This window comes from Rosa chinensis, chromosome 1 (assembly GCF_002994745.2).
Source record: "Rosa chinensis cultivar Old Blush chromosome 1, RchiOBHm-V2, whole genome shotgun sequence".
Taxonomy (NCBI): Eukaryota; Viridiplantae; Streptophyta; class Magnoliopsida; order Rosales; family Rosaceae; genus Rosa; species Rosa chinensis.
The window spans coordinates 17,632,737-17,649,530 of NC_037088.1; the positions used below are offsets into that span (position 1 = coordinate 17,632,737).

General features: G+C 41.3%; 1 pseudogene; it reads left to right on the plus strand.

The window, feature by feature from the left end:
• Window positions 1–10,633: 10,633 nt before the first annotated feature.
• LOC112202662 lies at window positions 10,634–11,078 on the plus strand (annotated as a pseudogene).
• Window positions 11,079–16,794: the final 5,716 nt, after the last annotated feature.

Genomic DNA, 16,794 nt, shown 5'->3' on the forward strand with positions numbered 1-16,794 from the left:
CCCCCTCTAGGCATAATTGTTTCATCCTAGTATTTTCATTTGGCATCAGAGCAGGTTACTAAGGAATCTTAGTAAGGTCCATGGGAAGGATGGAACGTGAGCGCGATCGAGCCTCGGGCTCAATTAATAGTCCTCCCTGGTTTGATGGGGAAGACTATTCTCAATGGAAAATCATGATGAGAGCTTTTCTTTACTCTCAAGATGAGAATATGTGGAATGTTGTTGAGAATGGGTGGGTTCATCCAACTAAACCTGAAAATCCTAAAGCTAGTGAATCCTCTGCTTCTAAAATGATTCCTAAACCAAGGGCTGAATGGAGTGAAACTGAAATTCGGGATTGTAATCATGATTTCAAGGCAAGGAATAGTTTGTTCACCTCCTTGTCAAAAAAGGAGAGAGTTAGGATCAGTCATTGTGAGACGGCCAAGAAAGCTTGGGATCTTCTCCAAGTTACTTATGAGGGAAATAAAAGGGTTAGAGCTCAAAAACTTCAGAGGTTGGTCTTAGAGTTTGAAAACATGTCAATGGGGACTGACGAGTCAATAGATGATTTCCATGCTAGACTTATCAATGTGACGAGTCAGTGTCATAGCCTTGGTGATCCGTTTGAGGAACATCATATTGTTAAGAAATTTCTTAGGTCTCTTCCACCTAGTTTTCAGTCTAAGCAAACAGCCATAGAAGAAGCCCAAGACATTGACACCTATTCCTTAGATGAACTTGTGGGGAATCTCAAAACTTTTGAGATGAGGATCAATCCTGAAAAGAAGGTGAAAAGTGTTGCTTTTAATTCTGTCAAAAAGGAAGAAGACACTGAAGTCAGCACAGAAGACTTGGCCTATTTGACTAAACAGTTCAAAAAATTCTTCAAGTCTAGAAACTCTAGTGGTCAAGGCTCAAAAAATTCTTTTGACTCCAGTTCAAAACGCAGCTTGCCTTCTGAAAATTCTTTTGAAAGAAACTCCAAATCAAACAAAATTTTCCAAAAGAAAATCTTCAGTGAAAAACCTAAATGTTTTGAGTGTGGTGGGATTGGGCATCTAGCTGTTGACTGTGGAAATAAAAAGTATAGCTCACGTATGGGCAAAGCTTTGAAATCCACTTGGAGTGATAGTGAGTCAGATGCTCACTCTGAGAATGAGGAAGAGAATCTTGCACTTACCTCAACTCTTCATAACGAATCCTCCCATGAATCAGACGATGAGGAGCATTCGGATGAAGAGATGGATGGTAAGTACAAAGAACTTTATGCAGCGTCTAAATCAATTCTCAAGAAAAACCATTTGCAAAGTGAAGAGATTGTCTTGATCAAAAGAGAGAAAAAGAAAGCTGAGGATAGGTTGGAGTCATGTATCAAAGAGTGGGAAAGTGAAAGATCTGACTTGGTTGATCAGGTAAAGACTCTTCAGGTAAAATTAAAATCTCAAACCGCTCTTGCTAGTTCTTTAGCTTCGGAAAACGAGTCTCTAAAGCTTGAGTTGGAAGATGCTCAGCAAAAGTTCTCTAAGTTCTCAATCGGGTCAGACAAAGTGTCTAAGATGATTGGAATGGGTAAACCTGATAATGACAAAAAGGGGTTAGGCTATAATGCTGGTGAGAATTCTAAACCTCTGAACTTTGTGAAAAGTTCAAGTGTGAGACAACCTGAGAAAGAAAGACGTGGTCTAGGGTTCAACCCTTACAATCAAGTTAGATGTCCTAGCTTTGATAGAAATTCTTTTGTGCGTCAAGTCAGTCATTCATCGTGGTCTAGGAACTTTACACCTGTTTGTCATTATTGTGGGACACCTGGGCACATTCGCCCTAGGTGCAATCTGCTGCGAAAAGAGTCTCAAAGGTTGTGGAACTCAGAAAAAGAGAATAAGAAACTATCGTTGCAGACTAAACTGAAAGAACATCTGAGAGAGGTAAACAGGATTGCTAAACTTGTTTCAATCCCAAACAGCCTGGATCCGAACCTGAAACAAGTTTGGGTGAAAAAGGAGTCATATAATTGTTTTTCTTCGTATCTGAATGATTCTTCAGTGGGTTCTGAATTTGTTGATGCAACTTGCTTGTTTTCTTCCATATATCCTGATTCTAATGATTTTGAGGTTGTTGAAGCAACATGTTTAGTAGCATTGACAGCACTTTCAGCCAGAAGAGCAGACACTTGGTATGTTGATAGCGGATGCTCTAGGCATATGACAGGAGACAAGAGTTGGTTCGTCTCCTTTTCTGATGAGTACACTAGTGGGTCTGTCACGTTCGGTGACGGAAGGAAGGCCAAGGTTATAGGAAAAGGGATTGTTAACACTCCAGGTATCCCTAATCTGAAAAATGTTTTGTATGTTGAAGGTCTTCAGGCAAATCTCATCAGTGTAAGTCAGTTGAGTGATGATTATGAGGATGTTAACTTCAATAAACAGAGGTGTATTGTTCTTGGCAGTGATGGTAAGAGTATCATGGGTGGTGTAAGATCAAAAGATAATTGCTATTGTGTGTATGTTAATGAGTCTGTTGTGTCTCAGGTTTGTTTGAAAGCTAAAACTTCTGATAATGTTCTTGAACTCTGGCCTCGACGTTTAGGGCACGTGAACTACCAGGACATGCTAAAACTTTCAAGCAAAGAGAGTGTGAGAGGTCTACCGAACCTAAGCGGGAAACCAGATAAGGTGTGTGCGGGATGCAAGCTGGGTAAGCAATCCCGAGCAGCTCATAGTGCAATTAATGTTACAACGACTTCCCAGCCACTAGAGCTTATGCACATGGATCTTGTTGGTCCGTCTCAAACTGAAAGCATGGGAGGTAAGAAATACATACTGGTATTAGTTGATGATTTCTCTCGCTTCACTTGGGTTAATTTTTTAAGAGATAAATCTGATACGTTTAGCAGTTTTAAAGGTTTGTGTAATAGAATTCTCACTGAGAAACAATCCTCAAATTCTTGCATTGTTAGACTTAGGACTGATCATGGAACTGAATTTAAAAATGCATCTTTTGCAAATTATTGTGATGAACATGGTATTACACATGAATTTTCTGCTCCAATCACCCCACAACAAAATGGTGTTGTGGAGAGAAAGAACAGGATTCTACTTGATATGGGGAGAGTATTGCTGCACTCTGCTGGATTAACTCCAAACTTCTGGGCAGAAGCAATCAGCACAGCGTGCTACACTGCAAACCGGGTGTTTCTTAGACCTGGTACTGACAAAACCTCATATGAATTGTGGAAAGGTAAGAAACCCACGGTGAGTCACTTAAAAGTCTTTGGAAGCCCATGTTTTATTTATCGTGATAGAGAATACCTTGCTAAGTTTGACGCACGAAGTGATAAAGGTATTTTTCTTGGATACTCTCCAAACAGTAGGGCTTACAGAGTTTATAACAAAAGAACATTGTCAGTTATGGAATCCATTAATGTAACAATTGATGATTCTATTGTGAATTCAGTGAGCTTGAGTACAGATGATGAACAGAGTTTTGGAAGCAAGGATGTTGTCACAATCAAGGAAGAAGAAGAAGGGTTGGTGGATGATCCAATTTTCGATCCTCAACCTTTGATGAGAAGAGGGTTCAAACAAGTGCAAAAGGATCATTCAACCTCTGACGTGATTGGAGATGTGAATGATAGAATTAAGACTAGAAGACAGGCAACAAGTGAGGTAAGTAGTGATGCTGCTCTTTTGTGTTTTATTAGTGAAAATAAAGAAATCATTGATGTCATGACTCATTTTGGATTTGTTTCCTTAATTGAACCAAAGAATGTTAAAGAAGCACTAAGTGATGATGATTGGATAAATGCCATGCAAGATGAGTTGAATCAGTTTACTAGGAATGATGTTTGGTATCTTGTCCCTAGGCCTAGTGATGTGAATGTTATTGGAACAAAATGGATTTTCAAAAATAAAACTGATGAGGTTGGGAATATCACTAGAAATAAGGCTAGACTTGTTGCACAAGGGTACACTCAAGTAGAGGGACTAGACTTTGACGAGACTTTTGCCCCAGTTGCAAGACTCGAATCGGTAAGACTTCTTCTAGCTATAGCCTGCCACCTACTTTTTAAGTTATACCAAATGGATGTCAAAAGTGCCTTTCTTAATGGTCTCCTACAAGAGGAAGTCTATGTTGAACAACCTCAAGGATTCAAAGATCCCAGCAATCCTGATCATGTGTATAGGCTTAAGAAAGCCTTGTATGGGTTGAAGCAGGCTCCCAGAGCTTGGTATGAGCGTTTATCTACTTACTTGTTGGGTAAAGGGTACATTAGGGGAGCTGTAGACAGAACCTTGTTTGTAAAAAGAGATAAAAACCATGTGATGATTGCTCAAGTGTATGTTGATGACATTGTTTTTGGATCCACTTCTGAAACATTTGTGAAGGAATTCACTACTGTGATGGAAAGTGAGTTTGAAATGAGCATGTGTGGTGAACTGAATTTCTTTCTTGGACTTCAAGTTCGGCAATTGAAAGATGGTATGTTTCTATCCCAAACTAAATATGCTGAAAATTTGATAAAGAAATTTGGTTTGCAATCTGCAAGTGTTGTGTCCAATCCCATGAGCACAAGTGCTAAGCTTAGTGAAGACCTTACTGGTAAGTCTGTGGATCAAACTCTTTATCGAAGTATGATTGGAAGTTTATTGTATCTTACTGCAAGCAGACCTGACATTTCCTACAGTGTAGGAGTTTGTGCACGTTTTCAGGCAAATCCAAAAGAATCTCATCTGGAAGCTGTCAAGAGGATCATCAGATATGTGTCAGGTACTACTTCATGTGGTATATACTATACTTTTGAGACTAATGTGGAAATTGCAGGGTACTCTGATTCTGATTGGGGAGGAAACTTGAAAGATAGGAAAAGCACATCTGGAGGTTGTTTCTTCATTGGAAACAATATGGTTGCTTGGCATAGCAAGAAGCAAAACTGCATCTCCCTTTCTACTGCCGAGGCTGAGTATGTAGCTGCGGGTAGCTGCTGCACTCAGATGATTTGGATGAAGCAAATGCTTCGAGATTATGGAATTCCTCAAGGTAAGTTAACAATCTTTTGTGATAACTCGAGTGCAATCAATATTTCTAAGAATCCGGTCCAACACTCACGCACCAAGCACATTGACATGAGGTACCACTTTATTCGTGATTTGGTTGAAAGAAATATTCTTGAGCTTGCGTTTGTACCCACTGAACACCAATTGGCTGATCTTTTCACAAAACCTTTAGACAATGCTCGTTTTGAGTCACTTAGGAATGCCATTGGTGTGTGTTCTCGGTACTGATACTCTTCCTCAATTGGTTCATCTGCTTTTATTGCTTCTGCATGTTCATTGTGTGTTTTCATTTAGATTAGACGAAAAAAAAAAAAAATTAAAAAAAAAAAATTAGTTTCAGCAGAATGCATTTGTCTATACTAGGATTGCATGTGAGATTTCAATCCTGAAGTGTTTGGTGGAAAATTGACCTCAGATTGAGATCGTTGACTCTTGCTCTCCTTTTCGATCATGGGTCCGAGCTGCAGGGCACTATATGTTCTTCTTTCTACCTCAGGTTTTAGTCAAAGATTATGGCTGGCTCACTCTCCCAAACTTTGCTATACGCACTTGCACACTCAAGTCTTTTGTGGGCGTATCATCTTGTTCTAAGTGATCTGGGATTAGTCCTTTACAAACTGCACTCTTTTTGGTGTTCGTAATTCTATGCTCCTTTCAAAAAAAAAAAATTCATTGCAATATGGAGCTTGGCCAGGCTATTTCTAAAGTAAACAGGCCTCAGTCGTGACGAACGATATGAGGATTGGGAAGAAACAGGAATGGCTTGGTCTCCCGGTGGTTGATTTTGTTGCTTTTAAACGACTCGAGTTGATGTGTCCTTTGGAGTGTCCTTGTTACACTTAGTGCCCTAAAACCAACTGGTTTGGGAGCCACTGACATAAGGCTCGCTACATGAGTCGCAACTCAAACAAAAAAAAAAAAAAAAATGTGTGTGGAAGGCTTCAAAAGAAAATATATGAGCCCACACAGTGATATAAGGAGGACTTGAGAAACAAAAAGTAGTGTTTGTCGGTGAACTCTAATTCTGGTTGATCCTAGGTTAAGTTGAAGCCCCATATTGACTTCTGATCACTTTACCACAAAGTTAAGAGGTGCTTTAGCCCCAGTTTGTGTCTAAATGCTTGTTGTTCAAGATTACTGTGTAGTGTTCCTTATGCTTGGCCCATTGTTGTCTTTGAGAAGTCATCAAATCACTTTCTCTCAATGCTATGCTTTTTCTTCCCTCTCACTTCTGCGACTAATATTCTCACCTCATTGTGTGTTATCATGATCATGATCCATTTTTTTTATTATTCATTCTGTCCAGATGAATCGATTAAGGGGGAGTATGAGTACTACTTGTTAATTTTCACGTTTCTGGGTGATTCAAAATGAGTGTTGGATGAATGTTGATTGCATCTCACCATCATGTTACTATATGAACTCCACCATATGGTTTATAGCTCAGAGTTTACTCTATGTACTCCACCATGTTATTTTCCATTGTTCATAGTCTTTCGCTGCATGAGGTGATGGTAATTCCATCCTGTTGGTGCCCTTTGTCATTCCTAGACAAAAAGGGGGAGAAGTTGGGCTAATTTTATATGTTACATGCTTTTCACTGGGTTGTTTGTTAAAAGTGTTTCAGGAAGGATATCATGCTTATGGAATAAGGAAGGATATATCATGCGTATGGAATAAGGAAGGATATCATGCTTATGGAATATCATGCCTTTGGAATTTGCTGTAACGATTGAGGGGGAGTATGATTCGTATAGGGTTTGATGAGTATAGGGTTGTTTTGTATAGGAATGCCAAAGGGGGAGATTGTTAGTATAGGTTTGATGTATGTTGGCATTCCTAATACAAAAGCTAGAATCATAGGTCTGCTTGAGTTATCAAGTGTAAACTGGAAGTGATATATGATCATACAATGCTCCAGCTGACTCTTCGATGCACTCCAGGTATGGGCATATGCATTTGCATTTCATTAAGGTCAATCTACATGCATACTAGGATTGCAATCTGTTCTGCAATCCCTATCAGATCAGGTTTCATTAAGTTCAATCTACATGCATACTGGGATTGCAATCTGTTCTGCAACCCCTGTCAGGTCAGGTTTCATTAAGGTCAATCTATATGCATACTGGGATAGCAATCTGTTCTGCAATCCCTGTCAGGTCAGGTCGTTGGATGTTATGTCTTCTTTTTCACGTTTTGTGCACATTCATTAGTTGCGTCTTAAAAGGATATTTCACTACATAATTTGTGATGTTAAGACGTATCGTCTTCATTAAGGATAGAATCGGGTTTACTTGTTGAATATCTTTTTATGATTTGTTCCTTCCATATTAGGAGTTAATTAGGTTTTGGAGTCTTTATTGTCCAAGGTTTTAGGGGGAGTCTGATATACATATACAAGGTGTTCAACCATTCATCTGTGACCTTGAGCCGAATAAGAATTGGTGCATCTATTGAGTCAAGATTTTTCGTTTGTTTTTGTGAGAAACCGTGTGCTTCAAATTCGAGTCTATGAACTACTTGTTCCATGCTTAAGTAGATCATTGAGTCAAACACATCCATCATTCATTACATTCTTCACATCAAGTGCTCTCGAGGTCAGTTGGAGTCGTTGATGTGCGTACAAGGTTGAAGGTTGAGGTCAGCACCTATCAATAAGTGAAGACAGTTCAAAGGTGGTAAAGATCTACAAGTACATGATCAGACAATCTACTAGTGTGTCTAGTAAGTAAGCCAAGGTCAGAGCTTTGGATTGTTTGTAAAGAACTTGTATTCTTTCATCTAGCGATTTGTTTTCATTAGGGTCTTTAACCTTAAAGGCCCCGCAGTTGTTTTCCTCATTTTTGAGGTTTTTACTGCGCAAACAATTCTGCTCTCTTGGTTGCTGTGTGTTTGTGATTATCTTGATTGCCTAGTTATCTTACTGCTGTTTTGGGATCCATACCTGTGTTTCAATCCTGAGTATTGTCTGTTACGTTTTTGAATTGAAAGGAAGTGTGTTTTCTGCGAGAATAGCCTATTCACCCCCCCCCCCCCCCTCTAGGCATAATTGTTTCATCCTAGTATTTTCACTTTTTTTTCACAACTTTGGTTTACTATTGATATGAAGGAACTCAAGGAAGAAGCAGAACACCTAAGATGAATTAAATATTTAAAACTCTTTAAAGTTTTGTATGATTTCGTAGATGCATAAAGCCTAAGAGACAACTAGCCTAATGCCAGTCCTATCTTTAAGCACCTTGTGTTGAAATTTCAATAAGCTTAAGCATATTTTTTGGTGAGCACAATATAAAAATAGAACCGCACCAGGTATAAGTAAAAAGACTGTGCAATCATTGAACTGAAAATCTTAGGATTTCCAAGTTTTCAAAAACATTGCATTAAAGACTAGAAATAATGCTAATTATGAACTAATTATGACATGAGAAAGGTACAAGCAACTGATTTACATGTAGCGCCACCAGTAGGACCAACATTTAATGTTTCAATCAGTACCATAAGAGCAAGTGCACCCGTAGTCAAGAAAAGACAAAGTTGAGAAGTCAAGAATTCAACCAGTCAAGATACTATTCACTGCCACTGGACATGGGTTTACACCCGTTGTTTTTCTTGCCCGGTCAACACTGTTCATTATTATATAATTTTAGGGGGTCTCGAAAATCGACTTTTTACACATACATAATTTGGGAAAACTTCCTGTGTGAAAGTTATAGAGATCGTCGATACGATCTCGTGCATACATGGAACGCAATATTCGGAGTTCGTATGAATTAGTTATAAATTTTTGAAAATTTGAAAATTTTCTATAAATAACAAAAATTTCTGGTCCTTTTTTATAAGGACAGATTTTTCATCTTTTTTTCACTTTCACCCTTGAAACTCTCTCCTCTCTCTCCTCCGCGTCTCCTCAGACCCATCGGGTCCCGACCGACCCGACCCGAGTTTTCCGGCGCCGTCGTGCGTCCTCCGGCAGCGGACCCGAGCCATACGGGCTCGCCTCGGCCCGCTCGTCCTCCCCACAGTGGTGCCTCACCTCACCGCTCAGTCCAGAAGGAGATCAAAGGCCTCCCACAGCCGTGCGACATGACCCGGCCGGAAGTCCAGTTTTCCGGCATCCTCTCGGCGACTGGGCGACAAAATCCTGCTGCAGGTCGGCCACGTGGCGCTTCTGGATTGGTCTGTGTCTTCCACCCTTGGATTTAGCCGCGTCTGTCTCTTCGCAGCTTCCTGATGTCACCCACGTTCTGTGGTTGGCCGAGCTGGCAGCTCCATGACCTTGGGCAAGAAAATAGTCATCGGCTTGCCCCTTTTTTTGACCTCAGTCATGCAAAGCCAAAGTTTGGCTGGTCAAACAAAGCCCGGTGGAAGGTTGTTTCTCTCCATGCCCGGTCAACACATCATCATTCCCTCACTTTGCCCGGGCAAAGTCATACCGGTGGACTTGCTCTAACTTCATACACATACAGTAAACCAGTATCACGCATTATGTCAAACTTCATTATGAGTTGTATCCTGTTCAAAATGGTCTAATACTTTTTACAATCAATCTGGTCACCGTTCAACGTGCTATTATGACCAGCTTTCCAAGAAAATGAATAAACAAACAAATAAATAAAAGAACAAGATTTCTAAACAAATCAAAAGAAGGCCTACCATGATGGTGACACAATATGAATCAGTCCATAAAATCAGTTCTATTTTATGCTTCCAAGTGACAAAGCCGGCTGGCCATAGGAAGTACAAAAGAAGGCCTGATATGGTATACTACAACCAGGGGAGGAGGCAGATGTGCACTAGAGTACGCAGCTGCACATCCTGGAACTGAGTTTATTTAATATGTATATATGCAATCCCACCTTCAGAACTTTTTATTCTGGTCCATGCATCCATCCTAATCAAAGTACTTATCTTCTATTAGTCGCATTAGGTGTTGAGTTTTAATCACAAAAGTTAAGAAAAATTAAGTCACCGTCCCCAAACTATGCTGTCAAGGCCAATTTGATACTCAAACTCTCAAAAGTATCAATGTGATACCCAAAGACATATTTTGACATCAACGTGATACTTCCGTCCAAAATTTGTGACGGCGCCGTTTCTTTGCTGACGTGGCAAGCACGTGGAGACAAAAAACAAAGATAAAGACCAATTTACCCTTTTCTTTTGTTAATTATTTTTTTTTCTTTTTCTTTTTCCTTCTTCTTCTCTGATGATCTGGGGACTTTCTCAGAAAACTTGACATCATCATCATCAGGAGAGTCGAACGAGACAGGTCTGACGACGGCGGGTGTGGGCTCGGATCTGGTTAGCGACCGGCGAAGCGACTAGGGAGTCGAATGAAGTGTTGGGCCCAATGGGCTCGGAGTTTTGTGGTGGTTCAGAGTCGGAGTTGGGGTGGGGGTGCTTGTTATCGAAATTGGGGTGGGGTTGTCGGAATTGGGGCGGTGGTTGTCGGCGTCGGAGAGGTCGATGAATTCCCAGAGAGAGTCTTGATCGGAGTCTTCGAATTGCAAGAATTGGAGGACGACCCTCGCAACAGGAACCGCCTCCGTCATCTCCGATCACCGCTATGTTAATTTCTTGAATTGATTCTCCTCAAAATGTCATCGGTTCAGCGCTAATCAAGCTCTGGCTCCGACGGATCTGTGGTGGATGACAAGAAGAGGAAGAAGATGCAGTCTAATCGCGAATCGGCCTGGCGATCGCAGATGAAGAAGCAGAAGCGTGTGGAGGAGCTGACTGCGGAGATCAGCCGGCTCCAGATCGAACAGCCAAATCCGGCAGAGCATCGACTCCAAGGACAAAGCCTACAGCGAGGTGGAGGCCTGGAACAATGTCATGAGGGCTCAGGAGAAGGAGCTGACTGATCGACTTCGCTACTTGCAGTCGATTGAACGGACTTTTGTGGAGTTCAGCGGCATTTTCGATAAGGACATTAACGACATGGCTGAGATGCATGACTCTTTGCTCAATCCGTGGCAACTTCCTTACTCGACTCAGCTGATCACCGCTTCTTCTGCTGATATGTTTCTCGATTGGCCATGATCAATTGCATTAGTCCTTTGCTTTTCGATTTTTATTGCTTATTGTTATATCAATCATTTCTGTTTTCGGGTTTGTGTTAGTCTCTGGTTTCGATGTCTATAGTGGTAGCTTGTTTCATGTAATCAGTATCAGCGTTGTCTGTGTAATCCAAATCTGTGTTCAATAAAAAAAATAAAAAGGTAGTGTTGGGAAGAAGAAGAATCGGAGTTGGGAGAGAGAGCTCTGTTCATGGTTCCTTTTTTTTTTTTAATTAGTTACTTGTAAAAGACTATTCTGCCCTTGATAAAAAAAATTTTTTGTCTCCACGTGCTTGCCACGTCAGCAAAGAAACGGCGCCGTCAGAAATTTTGGACGGAAGTATCACGTTGGTGTCAAAATATGTCTTTGGGTATCACATTGATACTTTTGAGAGTTCGGGTATCAAATTGGCCTTGGCAGCATAGTTTGGGGACGGTAGCTGAATTTTTCTCCACAAAAGGCATCGGTACAATTGGGTGTGAACCACCCACTTATACTTTTCCAATGTGGGATCTTTCCTCTCTAACACGCCCCCTCACGTGCAACCTAGCTCTAGGTATGCACATGGAATTAATTGACAAACCCGATTCCACATTGGAAATCAGGTCACAAACATAACAATCCAACTCTAGGTATGCACGTGGAATTAATTGACACACCCGATTCCATATTGGAAATCGGGTCACAAACATTAACAATCCAAGGCCCACATCGGACACTTGGCAAAAATCCAATCGGACACTTCTGATGGCCAATTTAATGAACCCAAACTAGGTCCATGATTGGAGAGGAGATTGGTGAATCAATTAATGAACGACCTCATATCCGGGTCCATGATGGCGACATATTGAAGAGCAACCCGCTCTGATACCATGTTAAACAGCGACAAGTGTGGCCCATGGCCCATCATTGTACCGATACTGTCCCAACTTAACCACCCATTAAGTGTTGGGTTTTAATCACAAAAGGTCTCGGTACAATTGGGTGTGATCCACCCACTTATAAGTTATATTTTATTTGTCACTTTTCCAATGTGGGATCTTTCCTCTCCAACAACTACTCCACTTCAGTGTATCAATCAGACATAATTCAAATATAGCAATTAACTTTGTTGGTGTCAGTGTCGACATAGCAATTCGAATATATACGTGATGGTCGACAGTAGCTGTCCAACCATGAAAGTTTAAAACCATGAGCAGCTCATTGTGCATGTCTATATAGGACCTTTTCCCGTCCTTTCTACCGATCCATGATGTCAAAACCATCAGCTGTATATGGCATGAATCCTCCAAATCCGAGGCATTTAATCTTCCAGTGGTAACAAAAGAAAGTCCACTCGTTGCATTAATGGAAGGAGCAGTATCCACAAAGAGAATTCACCGGTCGAGTTACACAGGCTTTGACAGTTCCAACATATCCGTGAACCACCAATTTTCACTTTTCCATATAAAAGTTGTTTGAACTCAAAATAACATTTTTTCCGACATGGGGGACTTGAAGAAGACCGGGCCAATATCGGTGGCCCAAGCTATTTATTTCCGACAAGTTCGGAATATATTGTTTAGAGGCTAAATAAAGCCTACTTGGAGATCAAGTAATCTTAAGACAAGTAGTGATCTTATTGATTTACTAGTGATTATTTGATAATTAATGGTGGTTTACTTGGCTACGAGGACGGAGCATATTTGACATAAGATCTAGCGTATATGTGCAAGTATTCAAGTCTTCCAGGCAATTAAGGAGTATGCAATGGACGCGAACAAGTTTGGGAAGGAATCAACTGCCTTAATCAAGTGATTATCAAGGGAGATATATAATATAGTTGTCCATGCAATTAAGGTCTTTGATGGTTCAAGTAAGGAAGGTTCCCATGCAATTAAACATGACAAAGTGCTTTGCTTCTCTACCTATATTCAACAGACTCATGCAATTAAGTACTATATATGGTGGGCCATCATCCTTTGCTACCAACAGAATGCAAGCAATTAAGTTTGCCTACATATATGGCAATTAAGAAGCATGGTGGACGTACAACAGGGATTATTATATAGTATATGTAATCTTGTGGTATATATATAATTGCTCATGCATGGCAGAAGATCAATTAAGGAGGTTATCATCTTTAATTGCATGAACATACGAGTGCTTGCGAAGTCGCGACGATATATTTGCAATTAATGCATATCAAACAGTTCGCATCCGAGATGATTACGTCCAGGACTCCAAAAGGTAATTAACCTTGCCTAGAAGATTGCTACGACAGAGTTAATCTCTTATTGCCTACGATAGATATCAAAACTATTAAGAGTTTTGATTTGATTCAAGGCCAATAACTGTGGCCTAAAATATAGTATTTCATTCCTATTAGGAAGGAGAATCTACGAGTAGCCTATATATAGAGGCTAAAGCGGAACAACAAAAGAGCTAGCTCTCGAATCAATCAATCCCAACGATTTCAAAGCCTCCCCGGAGCAAACCGTCAACCTCGTTGAAACCCGGTGACCGCGCGCCAGTCCTAGTCTCTCCAAGAGCCGACTGTCAGCATCACCAGATCAACCCGGCGACCGTACTGCCAGTTCTAGTCTCGCCGCGAGCCGACTGCCAATGCTACTGCCACCGATACAACCAGCGAAGCAAGGGTAACGCCCTCGCAAGCCAGCGAAGCTAAAGTCACGCTTTAGCAAAACCCGTGCTTTCTCCAAACTTCCCAGTGATTGTTCTGCTCAGCCTTCAACGTTGAGTATCGATTCGGTGACGCGAAGAGATCACAACCAAAGTCCTTATCCGTAAGGCAAGAAGTCCTTTCTCGGAAGGCTAGAGAAGAACCTTGTGGCGAGGTTGGTGCTCTCCTCGTCCACAACGCTTGAAGAAGAAGTCAGGTCAAGGGACTCCCCCCGACGACTGCACCCCACGGTGCTGGCACGCCCGCACACACGCTCAAAAGAGACAGTTTGCACGCCAACTGGTTTTGGAGCCAAACAAAAGTGTTGTATGGATCTTCATCACTGAAGTTATAGCTGGCCAACGAATTATGAGGGAGTGAAGAGCAGTTATCCTTACGAAAATTGGCATCCACAACTCGGATTGTGTAGTTTCCATAATTGATGGCAAGCACATTGTATTTTCCTGAGTACTAGTGTAATACAGTGATATTGTTCTCACAAGACAGGGTATAACTTAGGTCACCGCACTTCTTTGGATCATCATCGAGTCGGAAAGGGTAACTTATGTTGTGGATGTCGCCGCAGGAAGAAGGTTCACAGTCATGATCATCCTTAGCGTGGCAAGCTACAGTGCACAAACCAAGAAGTAGAAGGACCAGTCATGCTGGCATGCGTAGCCTTCCTGTGATCATGGGAAGATACATAAAACAGGGAGAATTATCTAGCTTTATGCCTTCATCCGTTCCACAGAAGCAGAGATGATATAGAGAAATGTTCATCTACTAGTCAACATATATGGAAAAGAGAAGACATGACTTGTAGGCTAGGGGAAGTGGGTCAAGGTCCCAATTTCATTTGGAAAAAGAATGCGTTATTGTGACATAGCTCAACTTTGGCTCCATTTTTAATGGCTACTTCGGATTTTGTGGATAGCAACACTGCCAACATTATTCGTTTTACTAGTCAATATGGAAAGATAGATCGAGAATTAGGTACTACTAGTTGTAGTAGTATACTGTCAACCGATTCATTTAATTTCAGTGCAAAAGATTCAATGAGCCTGACTTCAGCTCAACTTTTATGGATTACTCTCAACGAACCAAGACCATAAACTGGGGCAAATAATTTGAAATTTAATGACAAGCTGAATAATAAACGATACTTCTGAAACCCCACCAAGAAAACAGTTGGGAGCATCAATTTACAGTGGAGTCGAGTGGTCTTAGATTATAACAGTGTTGACGGCACTTGAGGCAAACATCAACACAATGAAAATTTCCAATCAGTTGGCCAGTTCTTGTGATCCTGGGAAGCAAAACTTTCTCCAATAAGATAGCAAGTATAGCATCAACCCAACAATTGGAAAGAAACCAACCATAAAATATAGGGAAAATGATCATTTACCTGATTTTAGGCTAAAAATTGCCCACTTGCTCCACCAACTGTTTTTTAACCCCATTTACCCAAAACACTTTAAGGGATTATTTCCCCTTTACCCAATTAATTTTTTTTTTTTTTTTTGAGACTTTTTTACCCTCTCCTTCTTTCTCACTTAGAGAGAGAAGTCATCCTCCACCTTGCTGTGCTCCGGTGACCAGTGGCCGGTGTGGTCTCCGGCGACCGATGACCTGATTCTGGGAACCGGTAACCGAAATCCGGCGACTTTTGACCGGAATCCGGAATCCGGCTATTATTGCCCCCCAGTAATCATATTACTACCCCCCAGTAATCATATTATTGCCTTCCAATAATCATATTATTGCCCTCCAGTGAATTGTATAAATCCCAAAACCAAAATGAATACACTACAGGCACAATTGATTTATTGCCCCCCAGTAATCGTATTACTGGCCCCTAATAATACGATTATTGCCCCCAGTAATATAATTATTGCCCCCAGTAATCATATTATTGACACACAATAATCGTATTATTGACACCCAATAATCGTATTATTGCCAACACATATACAACACAAGCTGAATTGTAAAAAAACAATTGAAAAAAAAACATGATTTGGGCACCCAACAGCTTGTTCCTCCATTGCAAAAAATCTTCAGACTTGAGCTACAGACTTACAATGGAAATTGATCGTGAAAACCCAAATTCCCCAGTCTTCTACCTCTACTTGAATCGCCCCAACCACCTCAACCTCCCTATCATGTCACTTCTTCACCGAATTCCAACCAGAATGCCTCATTAACTCCTCATCGCTCCACTTTGGCGACTCCCCAGCTCCGGTAGCCAACCTCAGAAACTCCACCTCATACTCCTTGATCGACCTCTTCTGCTCCAAATTTCACACGGCTGCGATGAGCGTCTTCTCCGGAAGAACCTCAGAAATTCATGCCGGAAATAGATTACGGTGCACTCGATGGGTACCCTCGTTCAAGTTCCTTACCTCGCTCAGCGAGCTCGTCCTACCTGAACTGACCGCCGGCAACCCAATCGTCACCAGATATGAGCCGGACTACCAGACTGACATCGATGAGCGCTACTCCTCCACCGACAGTGAGTATCGTCGGAAGACGGCGACGAGCGACGGTGGGAGTAGATCTTCTCCATGAGCGACGCATGTGTCATACGCCGGTGGGAGTAGATCGAACAGTTTCAGAGGGATAGAAAGAGAGACAGGAAGGGGAGATCTGGTAGGAAGGGGAGGAAGGAGAGGTGGGCTTCGTACTCTGGGAGAGTGAGAGAGAGAGAGAGAGAGAGAGAGAGAGAGAGAGAGAGAGAGAGAGAGAGAGAGAGAGAGAGAGAGAGAGAGAGAGAGAGAGAGAGAGAGAGATTGGGGATGAGAGAGAAATAGCAGATCGGGGGAGAGTGGAGAGAGACAGGGAGTGTAATTAATTAATTGAGTTAAGGGCAAAACTGTCAATAAATGTTAGATTGGGTAAATGAGGTTAAAAAACTCTTGGTGGAGTAAGTGGGCAATTCTTAAGCTGAAATTGGGTAAGTGGTCACAGCCCCTAAAATATAATGTTCAAATGCCTAGATAACGTAATTTCTCTGATTAAGAGCATGAACCGTATCTC